The 25,261-nt window shown below is 47.1% G+C and overlaps 1 long non-coding RNA gene across 1 annotated transcript; it reads right to left on the reverse strand.

Annotated features, from left to right (window-relative positions):
* Positions 1–1,052: 1,052 nt before the first annotated feature.
* Positions 1,053–19,553, reverse strand: LOC103637990 (uncharacterized). The gene is made up of 9 exons (XR_002749272.2): positions 18,835–19,553; positions 18,437–18,506; positions 17,738–17,817; positions 16,879–16,942; positions 16,645–16,792; positions 15,579–15,638; positions 14,441–14,516; positions 1,465–1,539; positions 1,053–1,309 (listed from the first exon to the last, which is right to left on the reverse strand). It is a non-coding gene; the product is annotated as an uncharacterized lncRNA (long non-coding RNA).
* Between the last annotated feature and the right edge of the window lie 5,708 nt (positions 19,554–25,261).

Raw genomic sequence — 25,261 nt, forward strand, 5'->3', positions numbered from 1 at the left:
GCGCCGCCACCACTGAAGTCTGTGTGCCATTGGTTGTGAATGTGAGGTCAACCAATGAATCTAACATCGATCGTCATAATTTGAAGTCAATAAAAAATCCTTCACACGAACTACAAACATTGTACCAGTACAGTGCTGTTGCATCGGCAGCTCAGCAGCCTGCCAGTAGGTGCATATGCAGTGCAGTATAATACAACTAGCGTGCTTAGCAGCAGATTGGTCTCATCAGCTTAGCATCCAGTTCGATTGATGACAAGCCTTGGGAACCCCTCGCATCCATCGGAAAATCGTCTATATATATGAGACATGAGTTGAAGAGTTTGGACACACGCACTTCGAAAGTCCAAACTCCAGAAACCATTCCTCGGCGAGCGCTGCGCTAGCAGTACGTAGAAGCCGGCCGCCATGATGAATCGCAGAATCCTAGCTTGTCTGCTCATGGTCGTCGTCGTCTTCATGGGTTCGTCTTTCGCCGCCGCGGGCAGCTCCGTGCAAGAGGACGGGAGGAGTGTCTGGGCCGCCGCCGGCGGCGTCGTGACGGCGGCGGCCGGCAACCACGGCAGGGCGGCCGCCTACGGCTACCGCGGCGGAAAGGTGGTCTGGAACAACAGGCGCTCCTTGGGGGCGAGGATCGTGCGTCCGCCAGCGCCGGTGTCGAACAGGATGAAGGCCGCGGCGATGCCTGGGCCACCGTCGCCGACGACGAGAGTGTGATGCCTGGCCTGGTTGGCTGGCTAGCAGCTAGCTGCTTCTCTCCTGATGTGTGTCTCCAGTGTCCACCTTGGGCATGCGCGTACCGGTGACTAGTGTGAACGTTTGTGTATCTTCGGCTGCGTCAAACTGCTACTAGCAGTTTACCCTAATCTGTGCTTTGGAGTTTGGAATTCTGTATACATACATACATTATCTTTTATCTCTATGTAAAGTTTGCCTCGTTAGCTAGTGTTCTACAATGAAATCTCAATAGGCACATCTTATTATATATACTAGGTATGTGCCCGTGCGTTGCAACAACATACAAAATATTCAAATTAAACGCATCTGAGTAGCCATGCAGTGAAACTATTTTGGTACTTTTTTCGCAATGATAGAAATATCTAAAGTTGGGTAATCTGATATGATAGGTAACATGACCCATAAGAAAAGATGAATAGAAATATGCCCCCCACAAGCCAAGATGAACACAAATATGCCCTCCCACAAGCCAAAGCACGTGTTCCCTCTCATTCAACACAAGTAGAGTCCATGCCATCTAGATCTAGTCGAGCCTGATGACACCGTATAATTCCATCGGTGCTGCAGTGACATCCTGCATAGTGAGCACAAACATGAAGAGTGAGATCGACCTAAATGCCTCTTATGATCATAGAACTCCGAACCACCTACAATAAAGTGTGTGAAAATATAGAATAAGATGAAACAAAAACGGGATAAATGCATGTAGTTCTTTGTGTAAACACACACCTCCTTTATAAAGTTCGGTGTATCCATGATCTCTGCAAAGCTTGGTCTTAGAGCAGGATATTGCTGCTAGCATCTCTGTAGTAGTTCAACGAGCATAGGATGTGTATTGGTGCAATAGTAAGCCTAATATTGTGCATGCAGTGGTATTGTATATGCCAGATTAGGATTCGAAACAAAAACTCCACAACACTTTTGAAGAGTATTTTACTTTCCCACCAAACATCAGAAAAGATACAAATGAGTTACAACTCAACATTCGCATTCTATTTGGAACCTTTTCCTTGCAGCAAAATATAGTATGATAATAGCAAGATGTGATACTGTTCTTTTTTATGATGTTAGGGCGAAGGCGAACACGCTACCCTTCGCTCTATGACTTTGCCTGCCCATCGCGTAGATGGTCACATCCACAGAACGCGCCCGAACAAGCCGAAGGCGCCGACCGGATGGAGACCTGCGCGGTCCCCTTCGCGGACGGGTTGCAAGACGAAGGCTTTGTCGAAGTCTACGGGTCTCCCATGTCCTCACTGCCCCGGGAGGCCCATGTGGGATTCGGCCCATGGTAATGGGCCCCGCGAGAATAAGTGTGTTACGGGCCATGTCTGTAATAGCCTTACCGTAATGATTGCCTGTAACCTCCCCTCGTGGGAATATTCTGGGGATAAACCGGGTACTCGAGAGCATAAACATCTTTGACAAGGAACATGCGGCCACTCGAGTGCCTATAAATACCCCTGTACAGTGCCTGCAACAGTAATAAGAAAAGCTTCTGGCATTCCATATAAACCTTACGTACACACTTTCTGTTTCCCCGTTGGATTAACCTGCCCGGACGAAAAGGTTCCCAACATTTGGCGCCCACCGTGGGGCTACAAAAAACAACCCGCGATGCCCCCCCCCCAAGTGAGCTAATTCGAAGGCTGCCCCATCCATCGACGACGTGGCGAAGGCAGCGCTTCTGGCGGACAAAAAAGGCAAGGCCCTCGTGTACGCCACCCCCAAGAAGCCTTCGAAGACGACGCTGTCAACAATAAAAGGCAGCGCGAAGACCACCCCACCCCCGACGGCACCGCACGCACTTGCAGTTCCGAAGACGCGCCCTAGGCACCACTGCTAGGCTCCGCTCCACCACAGGGCGAAGACACCGTAGAGGACGGAGAAGTCATCGACATCTCAGCCGAAGACCAGCTAAAGCTACGAGCTCTGCGTATCAAAAACCACCACCTCCAGAAGCAGAAAGAAACCCTCAAAGCCAAGCATCAACGAGTCACCATGCAAGCCAAGGTGCGTTAGATAATACAAGACGAGGAGCAGAGAGCCCGGGATCTCGAACAAGAGATCACGCTCATGCAAGGCGAAGGCCAGTATAACCTACAGCGCGGCTCGCCCGCACCGCTAGCACCTCTCCAACAGTACGTCCAGGCCGGAGACCCATGCATACCACAACACGACCCTTTCATCCCACCAGTCATAGCTTTCCAGGGGATCAACTACCTCGAAGAGTGAAGCCCCCTGGATCCACAACTCCAGGCATCGCCCTGGCCTGCCAACTTCAGGGCCGACACCTACCCCAAATACAACGGCACTACTGATCCGGCTCAGTACATCATGAGCTACCAGGTAGCCGTCGCATCGTCCAGAGGGGACGACGCCACAATGGCCAAATCCTTCATCATCGCACTCGAAGGCCCGACCATGACTTGGTACACCAGGTTACCACCACTGTCCATTGATTCGTGGAAAGGGATTCGCGACAAGTTCTTGCTCAACTTCCAAGGGTACCGACCTGACACAGACGCCCTAGCCGAGTTATCTCTCTGCAAGAAACAAGAGAAGGAAACCCTTCGCGAGTACTACAGGAATATTCTGACGCTCAAATCGCAACTACCATCAGTTGACGACCACATCACAATCCATTACGCCATCAACGGTCTTCGGGCTGGTGTCCTGTATAGTCATTGCATCAGGGACCCACCCAAGAATCTACAAGAGCTATACCGATTATTTGATAAGTACGTCAGGTCCGAAGAGCTCCATCAACGCAAGGTCGAGTCTCAGCGGAAGCCCAATGACCCTCCGTAGCCCAGCAGAACCTGGACCCGACCAGCGCAGCCAGACTCCGGCTGGGACAAACCACAATCATCATCAGGTGCATAACATTGCCAACCAGCAGCCAGATGGAGAAGCCACCCGTCGTCAGGAATTCCACCCCAAGGCCACGACAACGACACAAGGGGAAGAGGCCGCAGACGGACACAACAGCCGCACAGATTCTATTGTTTGTTTCACGGCAAAGACTGCGCTCACCCAACAAGGGATTGTCCGGAGACCAAGGCCACCAGAGACAGAATGTCCAGAGCACAACCGATCGACAACCAGAGGGTAGTAGCGCACACATACCATCAACAACAACCCTACCACAACGAGCAAATCCAGCATCCACCCAACCACGCTTACCGGCACCAAGAGGTCCAGGTCCTACCACCACCGCCTCCACATCACCAAAATCCACCACACCACCACCACCCACAAGCACCCAAACAGGAGGACTTCGTCGAACCACCATATCGGGGAGTTATCCATATGATCACTGGAGGATCAAGCGTGGACTTCGACACAAAGCAACAGAAAAAGGACCACTACCGGAGCATGAACCATGTCGCCCTCACTGGTCCAGTAGTGTAGACGAAGTGGTCCCATGTACCACTCACCTTCGACGCCAGAGACGTCGACCTACGCAGCGCTCCTCACGCAGACGCCTTGGTGATCAATTGCAGTGTAGCAGGCTGGGATTTACACAACATGCTGGTCGACAACGAGAGTCAAGATGACATTATTTTCCTGCACGCCTTCGATCGCATGGGAATAAGCCACAGCCTACTAAAACCTGCAGACAATCCCCTTTACGGCTTCGGTGGCAAGGGCACCTTCCCCGTCGGCAAGATCGAGCTCCCCTGTCATTTGGTACAGCACCCAATGCGTGAATTGAGCAGGTCACCTTCGACATTGTCGACATGATCTATCCATACAATGCCATAATGGGTCGGGGCTCAATCAACAAGTTTGAGGCGGCCATTCATGGACTCTACCTTTGCATGAAAATCCCAGGCCCGCAAGGCGTGATCACTGTCTACGGCAACCAGCAAACAACGGGCAACATTGAGAAGGACTTCGTTCTAGAGCAGCGGAACATACACTGCCTCACGGCAAAGCGCGAAGACTTTGAAAGCAGTCGCTCGATCGCAGACGAAAAAGTCAAAGCGCAACTCCAAAGCCACGATGGAACGAAGGTGGTACCCCTCGACCCGGCAACTCCCAGGAAAATGGTCTTAATAAGCGAAGACCTAACCTCACAAGACGAGGAAAAGCTCATTTCCTGTCTCTCCCACAACAAGGACGTCTTCGCTTGGTCGGCCCTCGACCTGGTCGGGGTTAGCCGCTCCATCATCGAGCACAGCCTGGGCATTGATTCTTCGGTGCGCCCAAAAAAGCAGCGACTATGAAAAATGTCCGATGAGAAAACTGAAGCAGCCAAGGCCGAGGTGCACCGCCATCTAGAAGCCAAATTCATCGAGCCAATTGCCTATCCCACATGGCTCGCCAATGTGGTCATGGTGCAAAAGAAGAGCGGCATGTGGCGCATGTGCATAGACTTCACAAGCCTCAATAAGGCTTGTCCCAAGGATAACTTCCCCTTGCCACGGATCGACAAAATAGTCGATAGCGCAGTAGGCTGCGAAGTCATGTCACTCCTTGATTGCTTCTCCGAGTACCACCAGATTTACATGAAAGAGCAGGACAAGGCAAGCACAAGCTTCATCACACCCTTCGGCACATACTGCTTCGTAAGAATGCCAGAGGGACTCAAGAATGCCAGATCCACCTTCTCTCGCCTCACCAAGAGGATCCTCGAAAGCCAAGTCGGTCGCAACGTTTTCACCTACGTGGACGACATCGTCGTCGCCAGCAGAAACAAAGAGGATCACCTGTCCGATCTCGCAAAAACATTCGCCAACATGCGCGACGCACGGCTCCGGCTAAACCCTGAGAAGTGTGTCTTCGGAGTTCGCTAGGGGAAAATACTTGGTTACCTGGTATCGCACCGAGGGATCGAAGCCAACCCCACAAAAATACATGCAATCTTAAACATGGCGCCTCCGCAGTCCACCAGGGACGTCCAGCGACTAACAGGCAGATTGGCTGCCCTGAACAGATTCATCTCTAAATCCACAGAGTGGAGTCTACCCTTCCTCAAGGCATTGCGTGGTGCAAAAGACTTCGCTTTGGGACCAGAGCAAGCGGCGGCTTTCGAGTCGCTCAAACAACCTTGTCCGACCTGGCCACCCTCACAAGTCCCGACCCTTCGCTACCACTGCTTCTCTACATCGTGGCCTCACCATGTGCAGTCAGCGCAGCACTAGTCCAAGAGTGGAATAGCGAGGGCAAAAATTAGCAGTGCCCAGTATACTATGTCTCCGAAGTCCTCACGGCTTCTAAGCGCAACATGACTGAACTTGAGAAAATATCATACGCTGTTGTCATGGCTTCGCGCAAGCTCCAACACTACTTCGAGGCATTCAAAGTACATGTCACTTCGAACAGGGGTCTAGGAGAATTGTTCAGGAATCCGGAGGCATCTACCAGAATTGCCAAATGGGCAACTGAGTTATCCGGGTACCACATCACCTTCGAACCCAGATTGACGATCAAATCACAGGTCCTGGCCGACATCATCGTCGACTGGACAGGACCTGTGCGACCACAAGAGGAGTCTTCAGAAAAAAGTCTGGACCATCCACTGCGACGGCGCATGGTGCCATGCGGGGGCAGGCGCCGCAACAATTATCACGTCACCCGCCGGCGTCAAGTACATATATGCAGCGCGCCTCAGCTTTGCCTTAGAGTCCGACAGGTGCACTAACAACATAACAGAGTACGAAGTCGTCATCCTAGGACTTCACAAATTACAAGCACTCGGTGTCACCACATGCATAATCAGGACAGACTCCAAAGTCGTTGATGGCTAGATTGAGAAGGAGTACTCAGCAAAGGAGCCCGTGCTCATGCAATATCTCACCGCTGTTCGCAGCCTCAAGAAACAGTTCAAGGGTTTCACACTACAACATGTCGACCGCAACAAGAACGAAGAGGCCGACGCGTTGGCCAAAGCGGCGGCCAAGGGCGAAGGCCTGCCTTCCGACGTGTTCTACCACGTCATCAACACGCTAGCCGTCCGCAGCCCGAAGGCTTGCAAATAACTCAGGACGTCGAGGGCCACCGAATTGTCAACCTCATCATGGCCGAAGACTGGTGAGCCCCAATAACACTATACCTGCAAGGCCACTATCATCCAACCGACCCCAATGAGGCCAAACGACTGAAGCACAGGAGCAAAGACTTCGCAATAGTCCAGGGTCAGCTGTACAAAAAGGGAATCAGTCAGCCTATGCTCAAATGCATAATCGAAACCAAAGGCATAGAAATCCTCCGCGAAGTCCAAAGTGGAACCTGCGGTTCACACTCCGGACCAAGAGCCCTCGCAGCCATGGTGATCCATCAGGGATTTTATTGGTCCGTGATAATCTGCATGGCCAATCGAGTCACCAGGTCATGCGAAGCATGCCAGAAGTTATCTCCTCGCTCAGGCAACCCTTCGCAATTCACCAAGCTCATCGCACACACATGGCCACTTCAACGATGGGGGCTGGACATCGTCGGACCACTGCCCACAGCTCAAGGGAACCTCAAGTTCATCTTCGTCGTCGTTGAATATTTCACAAAGTGGATAGAGGCCAGGGCAGTCTCCACGATAACATCAAAGACCGCCCAAAAATTCTTCTGGCAGAACATTATCTGCCGCTTCGGAGTCCCGTTCAAACTCACCATCGACAACGACAAACAGTTTGACAACCAAGAATTCATGGAATTCTGCAGTTCCATCGGCACCAAGCCTGTCTTCGCCTCTGTGTACCACCCACAATCCAATAGTGTCATCAAACGAGCCAACGGCAAGGCCTTTAGCGCCATCAAGAAAAGGCTCCTTGACGACAAAAAGGGCAAATGGACCGACCAATTACCTGAAGTCGTATGGGCCCTGAATACGACAGAGTGCCGAGCAACCGGGTTCACACCCTTCCGCTTGATGTATGGATCCGAAGCAATGATGCCGCAAGAATTAAAGCATGGGTCCCCCCGAACAAACAAACTAGCCGTCCCTGAAGTCGATGAACCAACCTCTAAGGATCTCATCAATGGAGACCATGTTCTTGCTCTGCAGGCCCTCGACAAGTACCAGGTACAGACCAAAGCATGGTGCGACAACACAGTCGTCCCAAGAGAATTCAGCGAAGGGGACCTCGTACTCGTAAGAACCACTCGGACGGCGTCCCGGGGCAAGCTCGAGCCGAAGTGGGAGGGACCATACATAGTCAAGACAAAGGCGTCCCCTAGCGCTTACAGGCTAGTAACATCATCCGGCGAAGACCTAGAACACTCATGGAACATCGATAGCCTCCGCAAGTTTTTTATTTAAGATCCAAGGCCTAAGCGCCTTTGTAATTCTCCAAACTGTTATTCGGGACCGCACTCTTTTCCTCCCGGGGGGTGAGGTTTTTAACGAGGCGACGCCATGTAATATACCAACGAAAAACCCCCGCAAAAGACTCCACACATCATTACCAGTGTCGAAAAAGACCGCTATAATGGCCTTCGACATTCGACATATACGAGGTCACCGCTACAGACAGCGTAGACTACCCTCGTGTGCGACAAATCCGTGCAAAAGCCGCCTAAGGGTGCAGCCGGACAAACACAACAAGTGCACAACCTGAAGTCTTTACTAAAAAGACATCCGCGCAAAAGCCGCCTAAGGGTGCAGCCGGACAAGCACAACAAGTGCACAACCCGAAGTATTTACTAAAAAGACATCCGTGCAAAAGTCGCCTACGGGTGCAGCCGGACAAGCGCAACAAGCGCATGATACGAAGCCTTCACTAACAGGCATCCGCGCAAAAAGTCGCCCAAGGGTGCAGCCGGATATACACTACACGTATGCCGAAGGCCAAGAATCACCCTAATGGCGAAGGGCACGTTACAATCTCCGCTGTCGCACAAAATCACCTACGGATTCAACCAAGCATGTGTCTTCGACACTCACACATCGTCGCAGCAAGCGAAGTCCCCTTCTCATTTTACAACAAACAGTATCATAGTTTACATACACAGCAAAAGGCCACCGACCACTTTGCACAAATAAATACCCACCGCATTCTATTGCCCTCCCTCTTTATCGCGAGCCGGGGAGGGCAGCGTTTTCACTCACTACCGCAATACAAGAGCGAGGGCAGCATAAATGCTACATTGGCTCAGCCTTCGGGATAAGGCCTGCTTCACGAAAATTAAACAACATCAACCTCAACTCCTCACCCTCAAATAGACTCCGCAGATCTCCTCCCTAATGGATGTCCCGGTCGACGAAGACAACAAATCTCGTTGGCCATCCCGATCTAGTCGAGGGCGGGTTCGTTCCATCCCCATCCGACGACGCCTATTACTTCGTGACATACCACCAACACTATGCTTCGCCACCACCCTTCGCCGGCGGGACTCCCCGGTCCTCACCTCAGCCGGGGACTCGGACGCCCCACGCGCTTCCACCCGCGGCACGGACTCCGCCACGGCCACATCCAACGCAGCAAAATAATCCAAACCCTCAGCCGAAGACTCCTCCATCCACGAAAATGGGCTCCCAAACTCACCCCCATCAGATGACCAAGACCCAGTTTCCGTACCAGACAAATTTTCATTAACATGCATCGCACTCGTAGCCGCCACAAAATTACTATCATCAGTAGGGGTTGCTTGCGCAGGCCCAGACGTCGGAACCTGCGCAGCAACCGACTTTCAGTATCACAAAAATAAAGTTCTACATCCAACACCCCTAAATCTATCCCGCCACCTGCGAAGGGGCAGCCGGCGCTGCAGGGTCTTCGGCAGTCGACGCGATGGCCGCCATAGGGTCCTCGCCAGCACCAGTAGCCAACGCCGGTCGCTCCCCAATCCCCGCCCTCGCATCTTCCGCCAGGGGCTCCGTGCTGTCCAGGCCTCTGAAGTCATCAACCTCTTCATCGTTCGCCATCTACAGAAACGACACCAAAATATAAATACATATTAAAAAAACCGCACCTGCTCCATCGCCCGGTCAGACCTTTCCCGGACGGTATCACAACCGTGAGGGCCCCACATCCTATCATAAAGCACCCCGGCAGACCGCTTTAGCACCTCGTCTTTGACCTGGAAAATTCCACGGTCGAAGTCTTCGTCGGATCAGTCGAAGACTTTGATGTGCCTGCATCCCTCACGGGAGAAGGCATTCGTGGCCCCTTCACAGGTGATGAGCGAGGCGAAGGACATGAGACCCATCACGCCGGAAGCAGCTCCAGTTCCTCCTACAGACATCCGAGAAAGCGGAGGCCCACCTCCTCACCAGACGCATCAAAGGGGGTGGTACACGCACCAAGTTGTTGGTATGCGTCTACGAGCAACGCGTGTGCTCGGTCGACCCCTGCGCGGGTAGAGACCTCCGCTTTGTCTAGATAGCCATGCAGGCCCCTGTGGCTCGACTCCGCCTCAGCAGCATGTTGGAGGGCGAGGTTGGCCTCGGCACACGCGAGGTTGGCCTTGGCGTGCACAACCTGGGTCTCCGCGCAGGCCCTGTCCGCATCCTCCTTTTCCGCTGCCAGCTGGCAAGCGAGGTCCTCTTTTTCGGCCTCCGTGACCGATAGCTTCTCTGTCAGATTGCGGCTTTTGTTCTCCGCGGCTGATTTGTCTCGCACAGCCTCAGTGTGCTGCGTCTGGAGGCGCTCAATCCTCCCCTCAAGTCGTAGCCTTTCGGTAGCGAACTCCGAGGTCAGGGACCCCGATGCAATATGCTCGGCAAAGGCGGCCCCCTGGCATAAAAAACTGTCAAAATTCGAAGTCATATAAGAAAAGCAAACCGTCGGAGTCAAAGATTACCCACATGCTTCAGCTGCTGCGCAACTGAGCCAGCCACATCCTTAGCGGCGGCGACCGAAGCAATTTCGCCGCTGGCGCAAAACCTGGACCAAGGGTCCTGCAAAGACCCCTTCGCCCTAGCCGCCACGGCCACCGACCCAGCAACCGCCGGCGCCGGGACAACAGCCAGTTGCCCAGCCTCCGACCCTGCACCATATTCACGTCAGACACCCAGACTCCGTTAAAAAAACTCACTGACAGGTCCCCGCCTTGTATGGGCATCGAAAATCGTGACCCCGCTCACAAGATAGTCCTCCACGGAAATATCCATGGAGACCTCGGTCCCACCCACTCCCGTCTCAGCAGTACGCGGCAGGGATGGAGACCTTCTCTCCTGTGTGGGCATAGCAGGGAGCGGCTTGCTGGGGCCGGGGGCGGCAGACTTTGCGCCCAGCGGCAGTTTGCTGGAGCCAGGGGTAGTAGACTTCGCGCTTCCCCGTGCCATCTTAACCTCGCAGCGCGGGTCCCCGACCCTCACGAACGCCCGACGTTTCTGCGACGCGTCTTGGCGATCCTTCTCCATCACTGTCGAGACAACAGCAGCAACATTACGTCCGTAAGGAAAAATCTTCATCTCACGAGCTAATCGAGACGTACACATGTCCTCGCCGGCCGCCCGGGGAATTGGAACATTCCTAGGCCAGCGGCCCCCGGTAACCTTCAACACTCGCGCGGAAGATTCCTGGAGCTCGGGAGAAGACATCGTCTCCCCGGGAGCCTGTGCAAGTTTCCAATAAATCCACATCAAAATGATCGGAAGCCCCCAACCCCTCAGCTGTTGTACCTAATTTCCTCTTCTTGACGGTCGCAGCCGGCACTGCTCCCCACGAAGGGCCTTCGTCAACTGCAGCCACCACCTTTTTCCCCCGACGGTCAGCAACATCGGCATCATCGTCCCCCGGGTAGCCAGCATATGGCAGACTGTTCAACTCAAAGATGCGGTTTAACCGAATGTTTGAACCGCGGATATCCCAACTCCTCAGGGTCTCCGTCCTCGGAACATACTTTCCCACAATCCTCACTGCCTCGGCCTCCACTTCGCACACAAATGCGGCCGAGCTCCGACCACGCAAATCCACAACGAAGGGCCACACCATACCCGATAAATTCCTCAACCAAATCACGTCCGCTACTCAAGCGGGCAGCATACCGAAGGGCCCCCTCGTCCTCGTCATCCTCCGCCACCTCAAATTGAGGGAACGCCACATAACAATGTGAGCAAAGAATGGCCAGAGGCAGGCTTGGCAGGTCTTCGACATCACCAGGAAAAACATAGAACCAGTAATCCCACCAGTTGCCCCACTTGTTCCTGGCACAAGGGACTATCTCAACGACCTCCGCCGGAGTCTTTCCAGTCCTCGGCGTGAAAGTGCATGATACAAATTGAGTAATCTTATTTCCTATCTTCCTCTTTTGCCAATGCAGGCAATAATTCTTGACGAAGACCTCCACAGACGGCTGCCCGCCGTAAGAAGTAACCGCCCAAACATACTTCGCCAGCGCAACCACGATGTTTGGCATCAACTGATGAATCTGCACTTCGAACCTTTGCAACACCTCCACCACGAAGCGATGTGCCGGGAGGCGAAGACCGGCGACGAAAAAGGACTCGAAAACAACCAACTCGCCTTTAGGTCGGGGGTCTCCTCTGCACCCGGCACCCTCCCGACGCCGTCACAAAATACCCAAGCCGCTGCATCTCCAGCACGTGAACCGAGGAAATCCTCGAGGTGCCGAACTCTACGGTATGGCCAGGCAGCAACTCCATCACCGCCAAATCGCTCAAAGTATCCTCGGACGACGACGCGGTCGATGATGCACTCGCAGCAGACGAAGAAGAAGGCATTGGAACGTACCGTTGACGACGACGTGCGGTCTGCTTGATGCGGGCCAGCATTCCGAAGCGGGAGACCAAGGAGAGCAAGCGAGCAGTTTAGGAAAGCTAGGGTTTCTATAGCTCGAGCGGAAGACGGGACCGGGCTGGCCGTGGTCACCTTTTTATAGGCAGGACGCGACAACTCGGAAAACACGCAGTCCAATAGTAACACGTCCATCAACAGTCACATTTCAAAAAACCCCGCGGGACCACTTCGAGCGAGGGCAGCGTCTTCACCATCTAGCGGCGTCTTCGGCACCAGCTGACTTGGTCGAACTGGTCCCTCAGAGGGCAAATATTGGGGCGAAGGCGAACACGCTACCTTTCGCTCTATGGCTTCGCCTGCCCATCGCGCAGATAGTCACATCCACAGAACGCGCCCAAACAAGCCGAAGGCACCGACCGGACGGAGACCTACGCGGTCCCCTTCACGGACGGGTTGCAAGACGAAGGCTTTGTCGAAGTCTATGGGTCTCCCACGTCGTCACCGCCCCGGGAGGCCCATGTGGGATTCAGCCCATGGTAATGGGCCCCGCGAGGATAAGCGCGTTACGGGCCGTGTCTGTAATAGCCTTACCGTAATGACTGCCTATAACCTCCCCTCGTGGGAATATTCTGGGGATAAATCGGGTACTAGAGGGCATAAACGTCTTTGACAAGAGACAGGCGGCCACTCGAGTGCCTATAAATACCCCTATCAAGTGCCCGCAATAGTAATAAGAAAAGCTTCTAGCATTCCATATATACCTTATGTACACACTTTTCGTTTCCCTGTTGGATTAACCTGCCCGGACGGAAAGGTTCCCAACATGTGACAAACCACAATAACTTGTGTGTTGAACTATGATACCTTTTGAATAGCGACAACTACTGCCAGAAAAGGTGTCATGTCTTCATTTGGAAGCTAAAAAGAAAAGGCTTACTCAACAATTAGCAAAACCATACTTCTACTCTACCATTACACCGATGAAACAAAATGATGGCGAGAGAAAAATAACCTTTGCACCAAATCCTAGTAACATGAGATCAAACCAAAATATGCAAGATATTTGCATCCAAAAAGCTTGGCTAGTAACAATCTGAGCATAGTTTCTTGGGATGGTCATAGAACACAGAATAGCCAGGTGATAAGAAACATGTGTAGTTTAATAGTACTGAAAAATCTTTCCAACAAATTAGAAATAAAATTATGTATCTTAAACTACTGCATTGAATCCTAGTAACATGAGATCAAACTAAAAAAGGCAAGCTATTTGCACCCACAAAGCTTGGCCACTAACAATGTGAGCATAGTTTCTTGGGAAGATCATATAATACATAATAGCTAGGTGATAAGAAACCTATGTAGTTTAATAGTACTGAAAAATTATTCCAATAATTTAAAAAAATATTTATCTTAAACCACTGCATTAAATCTCAGTAACATAAGATCAAACCAAAAAAGGCAAGGTATTTGCACCTAGAAAGCTTGACCTTGGGAAGGTCACATGATACTAAATAGGCAGGCGCTACTGATCTACAATTGAACCACTTCAATTCAATCACCGACCAATTAGCCCACTCTGTCTACTCATTAGAACGGTTAGATGCCTCTTGATCTAGATGAGAAACACCTGTCTCATGACACCCATGCTGTAGCAAGCTGCCTGCATTGGTATTCCCAAACGCCATAGAGACCAAACAAGATGCGAGGGGAATATTAAAAGAGTAATGACAGATAATTTGCTCTAGCCCGACGAATCCACCAATACACATAGGTGGAAATCCTAAATCCCCTTAAGGCATCAAATTTTTTGATCCCACGGAGTAGCCCTATCAGACCACCCTACAACATCAACGAACACATTACATTTCAACATTTCAGGTACACTATTTTTTCTCTTGTTGCTACTATGCCATTAGATTTACAAAGAGGTTTCTACAAAATGTATTAGTCAATAGTCATGCTTTATATTTTATAATGCCTTTTAAACACTAATAACAAAGTTAAATAGCCATAAAGGCTTGTGATGATGCTCAAGAACCATTGGGGTAGAAGCTGGTTACCTGCTTCCTTCCACGGTGGTGATGGTGAACTGCCATCCGTTCGTGTCTTTCTCGTAGTTGGCCATGGACACGGTACCTACAGCAGTTGGTGAGACATGCACGAGCTCTAAGGGTGTGTTTGGTTGGATGTACACGGAGGGATGGAATGGGGCGGTCACAATTTTTATAGTGTTTGGATGAGAGTCACATAGTGGTGAGGTAAACACCGGAGTAGTTTTTGGTGGCGGCGTGATCCTAAAAATCGAGGGGACAATGTTGCCCCCGACCCATCCCACTTTGACCTCAAACCAAACACTCCCTAAGTTACTGACTAGTGTTTCAAGTAGCATGGCATGTTAGTTCATCACCAGCTTCAACTGAATATTCTTCTGATTCTTCATGCCTTACTGATGTTCTGACAAATGACAAGCTAATATTCATATCCTACTCAAACTATTAATACACAGATTGACTCATAGCATTGCTATGGTCATAACCTTCACTACTACTGCTACTACAATTGTTGTCTCCAATGTGATAGCAAGCAACCTTTTCCTCTACTGGTTAGTAATTAGTTTGCTAGTGACTTAGATTCCATAAATTATAACAACTAAAAAATTAAATCTGAGCTGATGAACCTGGTCTGCTTATCTAGGCTCAAGATCAAACCTCATGAGCCAGTGCATCAAGTACCTTGGTCCAGTAAGCATTCAAAAAAACACAAACCAAGTGACAAATTATGAGCAATACATAATGCTAGGACTGGGCAGTGGGCACATTGTTGATCAGGTGGAATTATAGTTACAGTTAGGAGTGCTATTTGCATGCTGCATGCTTGTTAGTCAACAAAAATTTGTTGGAACTAAAAAAATAAGTGAGCAAAAACCATAGACAACAACTTTTTATGGTGATTCAAAATCATTTCCAAAATTTGGTTTGCCAGACATGCATTGATCTCTAGTACCTTTGCCTTGGTTTCAGATAAATATTTTTGTATATATCCCAATATACATTTCCATATATCAATTGGATTCTAATTGGATTGTGCTTGTTTGTCGCTTATGGCGTCAGAAGCATCCATTCCATTATTATTTATATTATACATGGCATCAATTTATATCCACATAGAAATTTGAATTAAAGAGATGTAGCAAGGTACCTAAGCCCAGCAGGGGTGACACAGAATTAGTGCAGCAAAGTTTGGGGTCTTTTGTCAACTCTGGTGAAACAGGACAGGTGTATCAGAATGTAAGAAAAAAATCATCTTCTGCACAAAACCAATCAGCTCTTGGCTCAAATACGGTGAAAAAACACTCCACTAAAGCTAAATAAACTAAATAACTGCATCCATAAATGTTTCATTCAAATAGGAAATACTTGAAACATCTCATCTTCATGCCCATGAAACAAAAAACATCAGTTTCAGGGATACAGAACATAAATGCACTCACCGCATACAAAATTTCAAGTGACATAGTGAAGCTTATGTACCAAGACATAACAAGTTACACATTTGCGGGGGGAGCTTGTGCTTCAGGGATAAGAAACAAAAAGAACCAGGAGTCTACATATGTGGCTATTACTTCAGGCATATGTAAACCTCAAATAGAAAATAGGACACAATATTTTTCATAATCTTGATGAACCAAACTAGAATAATTTAATTCAAAATCACGACATAGAAGATTTCAAGTTTTTTATCAACTAGATAAAAATCATGACAACCAGAAAAAAATGAAGATGGCAAATTAAACAACATCACAACAGTACTTAAAAGATTAAGAACGTACCTAAAAGAAGCTTTAGGAAAACTGAGTCCTAATGCATAGAAACATGTACCATTAAATGATTATAACTATTTTGTGGTCCATGAAAATCAAAAAACCAACACAGGTTGCTAAATGGAAAAAACAAAGAGAAGAATGCTCTTACAGAAGTCTTCTAAATGTAGAACGAGCACACTAAAAAAACTTCTTTATTGTCAATTTAGCAGTTCCACTAAAAAATAAATGTAAGAGGGAAATTGCAACTTGTGTGGACGGGTGGGTTAGGGGGATTTCTATTGTTATAGAGAGGAATGGCAGGCTTGCTAGCCCTAGATCACTTATGGATAATAAACTGCATGTTTCACCCAGTACCGCTTTCTAGCGCGAGTCTTCTCCAAATAGTGGCAGCAACATCTAACAAAATTGTAGGTTTTACATTGGGATCGAGTGGAGGAGCACCTGCGTGGAGCAGGAGGAGAGGATCCAATCCCAGATTCCGAGTTCGCGCTCGTGCGTCGAGGAGCACGTGAGAAGAGGATCCACATAGAAGGCGTTCCTGCCCACCTGTTGTCCATGGTGTAATAAGCACAATGATGCCGCATCCGATCTGCAGTAGATCATTGACCTTTGTTTCCCACAGAAACCATATAGAGGAACCATGATCCTGGACAGTATTAGAGAAATTACACTCACTGTTCAGTGCTACTACCAAATCCACCTTCTGGTACCCCGTTCAACAGCTCGATCCAGTGGAATTCTATGTGATACAAGCATATAGAAGTAAACATTGAGTAACAATACCACAAACCTATAGTTACTTCTAACTGTTTCGCATAGAGACATAATTTGGGTATTGAGAAAAATTGTCAACTTTTCCCCAGGCCATGCAAACAGATACCTATTTTGTTCCACATCAGCAAAAATATGCATCTACATACACCCTGCCACGAGCTAGTGACAGTCTTATGATAACACAGGACCACTCCCTCATTTAGCTACATAGGACGCTTCCCCTTAGGCCCTCACAGAAAATTTCAGATTTAGATATTCTTCCTAGATCTGTCAGCCAACGCATTAGATAACTATAAGAAGTTTTAGAATAGAAGTACAAACATGTAATCTAAGGGGAATTCCACCTAGAACAAACAGTATTTTTTCTTTCTAAGAAGCAGAATAAACTGTAGTTTGGGACTACGCTATTGGCAAAGCATATAATCTCTGTAAAGCATAAGGGGGAGGTAAGCAGAGTAAATTCAAAAGACCTTCAAATAGAGTAACCATAATGCATTTGGTACCACCGAAAGATAGAGTGAATAGTCATCTTGGAGGCAAACAAACACTTTTATTGCAATTGGCATCAATGCTCTGAAGAAGTCAAGAGTCATTCATGCCAGCTTAGCACAGCATATCAGCCAGTGTAATCTTAACTTGATTTTTAGTGGTGCATAAAATGATTTCACCTTTAACATATAATCTGATTTCAGTTGTTCATTGTGTATTGGCAAAAAACAGATCACCTTCAAGCAAAAATAAACATGAGGCTTTCACTCACCTTGTTGTTGTGCCTCGTAATGCTGATCTATTGAAGTTCCTTTTGCAGCTTCAATTAGCAAAGTTCAACTACTAGAAGAACTGAAATAGAGAAGAAAAAAGTATTTGACGTGATGAGTCAAATACTGGCAAAATTTGAACCACATAGTTTCTGTAACTATGAATCCTACATCTACCACTCTACTAATTGTTTCAGGGATCTGCCCAAGCACTTAGCATGCATTTGGATCTTCCCAAGCACTTAATAGCTACATTCTACTAATTGTTTAAGGGCAATAATAAAAGGTTTAGAGCAGCAAATGACTGTGGTGTCAAGTAATTCGAGCAAAATAATTTTAATCAAGTTCTAGGGATCCTCCTCCTGCCGCAAACACCAAAGCTGCTACCAATGTGTGGCACATTCATTGAAAGGGGTTGAGTGTGTGTGTGCAAGTGAAATTGTTAAGAATAATAAACAAGCTTTCACGGTGTTTGGGGAATGAACATGCCAAAAGGTTGTTCATGAAATTCTGAGTGCACGGTAAAATCTAATTACACCCAAAAATAAATCTATGCAAACTATTTTCAAAGTGTAACATTATTAAGTTTATATTGCATGGTGCAAGCTGGAACACGATCACTCCAAGAATATGTCAGTTACATAAACGACAAACAAGTGCACTTTTAGACCAATCAACATGTCTAAATGACAACACAATACCTTCGAGCAGTCAGTGATGACCTTCTTGTACTCACTAGCCTCCTTATGAAGAAGCACTTGAAAACAACACCTCGACAATGACAACACCTCAACAATTATTTAATAAAGCAATAATCTCGTCTAGAATAGAAAGCACTGGATAAGAAGAGAACCACTCTGACATAATCAAACAAGTGCCCAATGAACTAATCTAGAACCACTCTCACATAATCAAGCCACATTTTCACGAAAAAGTAGAGGAGCAAAAGGGGCATGAAATTTGTGGCACTATACTACTTCAAGAGATCGAGACCAAATTAGATGTGCTTGAACCAATCTGACCGAACGGGCAAGCACTCAATTCTACCGCTTCTACCATGTTGAACCATTACAGATCAAAACAGGAGGGGGAAGAAAACCTGATCTCGCAGATGAAGGAAATGCCCTTGTGCACCCAGTAGTTCAGTGTTGCGACGGTGAAATCCAGCCCCAGTGGCCCTTTGACCTACAGAAAAATGAACAGTGAACTCACCACCACCTCTGCGCACCTCCCCAAGTTTCAGCCAACCAGAACAATAGCGCTGCTGAAGCAGACAATAGCAGTCGATTGAGGTGGCTGCATGCATGGTTGAGGGCTGATTTTGTAATGGGGGCGGGGAAGGGGGCGCAGTGCATGCCATGGCCGTCAAATATGGAAGGGGCCGCCTACCATGGTTGCAGATCTCGCCTACCATGGAAGGGGGCCGCCTACCATGGAAGGTCGCCCCTTGTCGGGCTATCGCCTCAGACTTCGCTAGTTTGGAAGGAGATCTGTGGCCCGCATCCGCCTCCCCACGGGCGTGGCGCGGCCTAAGCCCGAAGCCGTGCATCGGCTGTCGCTTTAGATGGAGAGGACGGCGTTAGGAGGGGCGGGGAGCACGGTAGACGCGGGGGACGGGGATGGAGAAGAGGCGGGCGGGGGACAGGGGGACGGGGGCGTGCACGGCTTGGTGGCGGTGGGAATCGGCCGCGACGGACGAGGTGGAGGAGGATGCGAGGAGGATGCCATGGAAGAGGATTTCGCGGCCACCGGCGAGGCGGAGGGACACGCGCAGATGGAGACGTGCACAGACGACGGGATTTGGAGATTCTCCTTCCATGTACCGTGGGCGCGGACAACAGAGAGAGCGGGGGAGAGAGAGAGACGGCCAGACGCGCGCAGATGGCGGCTGGTGCTGGATTCACGCGTGGGCGAGCGCGAGATCTGGAGGCAGAACCGTGCACCACACACTGTGGACGCCTACACTACTTTCTTAAGGAGTAGTATAGATACATGCAAAATTACTTTACGAAAGCAACCACTGTGAAAGTAAGCCTTAGATTTAAGCATATAAATAAGCCTTCTAGATTTTTAGATCATGATTCATGCAATCATAATTTATTAGAATGTTTTTTTATAAAGATACACTAGCTGACGATGGATAGTTTTAAGGGTTAAATGTGATTCACGGTTAGATTATAACTTTAAAGGCTCGGAAGACTCGTTTATGGTTGTTGTATCTAAGGGTCTGTTTGGTTTCTTTAATCTATGGACTAAAATTTAGTTCTTATCATGTTTAGTTTTAGGCACTAAAATATCTGGAACACATTAAATGATTCCTAAGACTATCTCTAGCATCTTACCCATTTCTATATTCATATTCGAACCCCACTCTGCGAACATCGTAATCTACACTGCAAAACAATGTTTTGAGTGGTTTTAGGTTACCATATGAGTGAATTGCTGCTGGACACGATTTAAGAAGACTAAAATATTCCTTATTATTCTCCCACCACTAGTGCAACTAAAATAAATGAGAGACAAAGGATGAAATTAATATAGTTTTAGTTCCTTTTAGTCGATCCTTGAGAGACTACACTACCAGAATACGACTCTTTGTCGAGTGCTCGACGCTTTGCCGAGTGTTTTTTGTCAGGCACTCGGCAAAGAAGCCTTTGTCGAGTGCCGCACACAGCAAAGTTCTGCTCTCGGTAACGTACATGTTTACCGAGAGCAGGACTCTCGGCACAGGAAAACACTCGGCAAAGACATCTTTGTCGAGTGCCAAACACTCGTCGAACGACAACGCTCGGCAAAGGGTCGTCAGCTGCCGTCTAAAGCTGACGGCTGTTATCTTTGCCGAGAGCCGAGTTCTGACACTACGCAAAGAAGCTTATTTGCCAAGTGCCCCCCGTTTGATACTCGGCAGATGAAACTTTGCCGAGTGCCTTCCTTGGACACTCGGTAAAGTATATTTTTATTTTATTATTTTGCCAACCAAACTTTTTATGGTATGTTGCTACACTATGTAGATCTACATGTACCATTTTGGCACAATTATAAAAGTGTTTTCTATAACTATTAGATTTAGTTCGTTTATTTGAATTTCTTCGGAAAATTCATATTTTGTCACAACTTTCTCAAAATATTTTCAAATTTTTATCACAGTATCTGTAAGAGCTAGTTGGCTAGTTGGAGGTTATAAATAGCACACCAACTGAATCATACCAGTACTCTTGCCCATTTAATGGTTGAAGCAACCATTTAGTGTGTGAAAAGAGTCTTTGCCTTGTGAGAGACTTAAGAGTTAGAAATAGATTGATTAGCAACCTCATTAGTGCATAGAGAGTAAATAGTGTGTAACCATTGATCTCATGAAGCTGGTTGGGTTGAGTGAGAGTTTGCGCTTATTACTCTTAGTGGTCGACATCACCTAAATGGTCCAGTTGCGATCAAGAGTGTGGTGATCAATCAAAAATCTTGTGTGTGACCTGACTCAGACTTGTACATGGTTGTGAGCAGCTCATCGTGTTGGAGCAATGAAGAACTAGTTCATAGCCACTTGGCCGTTGTGCAAACAAAGGGGTGTGACACCCTTGCACGGTGCTCCAATAAAGATTAGTGGGAAGTGTTGAGTTTACGGGACCTCGACGAGACATAGAGAAGTCTTCTTACCCTTTCATTACTTTACACATTTATATTTGAGTAATTTAATTCAAGCATTTATATTCTTAGAAAATTTTATGCTAGTATATGGTTGTAAATTAGGGTGCAAAACTATTTATTGCATCATTAGTCACTGGATGAGTTGGATTTGTGTTCAGGATTTAATTTGTACAAGAAATTTTAGAAACTCCAATTCAGCCCCCTTCATCATGTGTTAATAATCTTTAAAATATTTAGCCAAGTATATCTAGGTTCCTAGACGACGAATCGACATTAGCAAATAGCAACGCACACTGTATAATAGACTACTATGATTTTCTCAATCATTTGCGAGGAAGCTTACAAAAACGAGCGATTGTTTGCGCACGCTAACAACCGACGGTGGTAGATAGCTTTCCATGAATTTTGTCGCTACACAAGAGTACGGCTGGTGGCCATCCAAACAAAGGCATCAATTAATTCCACGGACCTGTTTGATTGAAGTTTAGTTAATGTCACATCAAATATTTAAATATCAATTATGAATATTGTATATAGTTTTGATTAGGTTTAATAAATTTATTTCACTTTTAGCTCACATCTGTATAATTAATTTTATGATTAGACTGTATTTAATATTCGTAATTATTATTCAAATATTTAATGTGATAGGAACTAAAATTTAGTTAGATTAGCAAGTAGAGAAATGGCTTTCAGGTCTCTTGAACCGACAAATGCTTAGTCACCACTATCATACTACAATTCATAATTTAGCATTTGACTGTAACTTTTTTTAAAAAGCCTTGTAAGGTGTGAAAGAGCTAAAAACAATTTTATTTTAGTTGAATAATTGCGTTCTCCGAAAAATTGCTATCAGCAGATCCATATGTTTTATGTGGGATCCTGCCAATCGCCCTATGCATACTTAGTTTTTTTTACGTGTTTCTTCTTCCTTGGTTGTCTATGCATATGGACAGTGGCGGACCCCGAAATTGAATCTAGGATAGTCGACAATAAATTCTTTTGAAATATAATATCGTGTATCATTTGGTACCACACACATATAGTTTTCGTCAATTTGGTACACGAGCAAAAAAAATAACCAAAATGTCTCATAATCCATTAATTCAACCAATTAGATTGCAAGTTACATAGATTTGTTTCTTTGTGCCTAAATGATGAGGTGTAGTTTTTTTACCAGATTCTATGGTAGTTGGAGGCCTATCCAGACTTACCTCTTGGGTCGGCCCCTACACACGAAGAGCAGAAGGCCAATAGGGGACAGTGCTACAGCGAGGGCAGTGGAGCTCACACGTTGATGACCACCTTGCCCGCGATCCTGATGCATATCCACTGCAGTAGGCCAACAGTAGACCGGTGAAGGTAGCCACGGTGAGGGGAGGCTAGCTCAGGGAGTCGTGACCGTGGCAGATGCAAGAGGAAAGTTCATGGAGGGCAAGAAGACCCCATGACAAAATCAAGCAATAAAATAATATTGTTAGATAGAATTCAAGTTTCATACTATACAAGTTTAAAGAAGAAAACTATATGAGCAAAAGAAGAAAAAATGTTGCTAAGTTCTTGATGATCAAATCGATATCGTGCATACCTTGTCAAATGTCGATCTTCTCAAAGGGCTAGAGCTAGGGCTTGTTGGTTCGCCAAGTTCGCTAGTTGTCGGGGACATGTCACATCATCGCTATAAGCGAGATTAGGCCTGTTAGGTGGGTCGACATCACGATGACGACAATCAAGGTGAGGGCATTGGGAAGGGAGAGGGGTCAGGCGACGTCATGTGTTGGGAAGGGGGCAACACTGGGCGACAGCGTGAACATGGTATCAGTGTGGATCAGCTCTGGCGGTGTTAGGAAGAATGAGTCAGACATATAGATATGAGGACTAGGATGAGGAGGAGGACGAGAGTCAAGAGTACTGGATCGATCCGATGAGGAGGCTTACAATAGGGTTATTCTAGTCCATCTGTCACATCCGGCTTTAAGGAACAAAGCCAGGTGCATCTCATACATGCGCCAAGAAGACAACATATATAATAACAGAGTGTATAGAGATAAATGTCACAATAATCAGAGTATTTATTACATAGCGGAAGACTTATTACAAAATAAAAGAATAAACATAAAACGAACTAAGGATCGTTGGCGCCAATGTCAACTGAGAAACGCCACCTAGATCAGATCATACTCCTCGCTTTGTGGCTCCTCCTGAACCACCCGTTCTTCTCCTGTGGGGGGGTGTGAGACAGCAAGAGTGAGCTCACACATGATCATCGCTCAACAAGTTGTGGGGAATAATGTGACATGAACTCATCAAAGGTGGGAGCTCATGGAGTGTAAGGCTTATCAAAGAGAATGGTTAAAGCTGAGCATTGCTTTTAAGTAGTTGGTCAAACTTTTATTAGCAATTACTAGATGTAAGTAAATATCAAACCTTAAATAAAGTAATAGAACAAATTAATAATAAACCCATGCATATGCAAATGACAAAATTGAATTTAAGTTCCATAATTTAATCATCAGAGAGTCCTGAGCTGCTCATGACCGTGAGCTCGGCTAGTATACCAGTTTTACACTCTGCAGAGGTTGTACCCTTTACCCACAAGTCATGCTACCCATCTGCCAAGGGGTCGCGAATCCCATACACCTCTACCTAGGAAGCGCGGCAGGGCAACACTACGAGGCCTTTACAAAGTTCCACTAGCTTCCGAAAACCCGCTACAGTTTATAGGAAGTTCCAATGCAGGGTTCCTGGCTGACCGCCATCGCAGCAAAATCAACCAGGGACCTCCCTACACTGACCACTCCCCTACTGCCCTTGCCCCTTTCGGGTAAGGTAGTCTTCCACTAGCTTTCCTAATTAGTTAGCCAAGGGCGTCCCATTAAACCCTTGTGGTGGCACGTGGTTCTCAAGTTAAGCTCTATGTTCCAATTAACATTAATGATCTCAACATGAACATAAATAGAATAACAAAAAGAATTGGAACATAGAGGTAATAAATGATTATCCCAAAACCATGTAAAGCAATAGCAAACTACCCAAGTGATTCAGGGGTAAACAAGGTAATGAGATAAACAATCTAGGGTGACCTATTGGGTCCCATCAAAATTATCCTATGCATGGATGAGTGATATTAAAGAACATTATTGGGTAAAATGTGGTCAAGGGCACAACTTGCCTTCAATGAGCTCCTGCTCAGCTACTTCAACCTGCTGCTCACCAGGATCCTCAGCAACGGGTTCTTCTACTCGCCGCATTACAAACAAGCACATGATACAGGGAAAATTAACATTACACCAAGCATGTAAACAAAATACACAGAGATATTCTACATAATAAAATAAAATTCTAGGAACAGGAATCATAATTTTTGGAGTTATAGAATTTAAGTTATGCATTTTCAAAGGTTTTATGTGCTTTAAATAGGATTAAGTGATAAATAAATTTCTTACTGTTTTCATGACAAAACAGAGACTCTAGATGATAGATATTAATATTACAAAATTTTAGGAACTGGAATGGAGTGATTTGGAGTTCATATGCATTTTCTATGAATTTTATAAGTTCTAGACATTATTTATACATTAAAAATCAATTTGAAATTTAAATTCTCGGGTTAAAAACTATTCTGGACTGGGCCACAAAATCTGAGAACAGCAGGGGCCCAGGCGCAAAAGATCCTGAGACTCAGAACACTATGCAGTAGGACGGCGGGTTGATTTCTCAGAAGCCTAGGGTTTCTTTAGCATATAAGTGATAGTCGCCTAGAGGGGGGGTGAATAGGGCGAAGCTGAAATTTACAAATATAAACACAACTACAAGCCGGGTTAGCGTTAGAAATATAAACGAGTCCGAGAGAGAGGGTGCAAAACAAATCCCAAGCGAAT

The sequence above is a fragment of the Zea mays genome, chromosome 9, assembly GCF_902167145.1.
Source record: "Zea mays cultivar B73 chromosome 9, Zm-B73-REFERENCE-NAM-5.0, whole genome shotgun sequence".
NCBI classification, from domain to species: Eukaryota; Viridiplantae; Streptophyta; class Magnoliopsida; order Poales; family Poaceae; genus Zea; species Zea mays.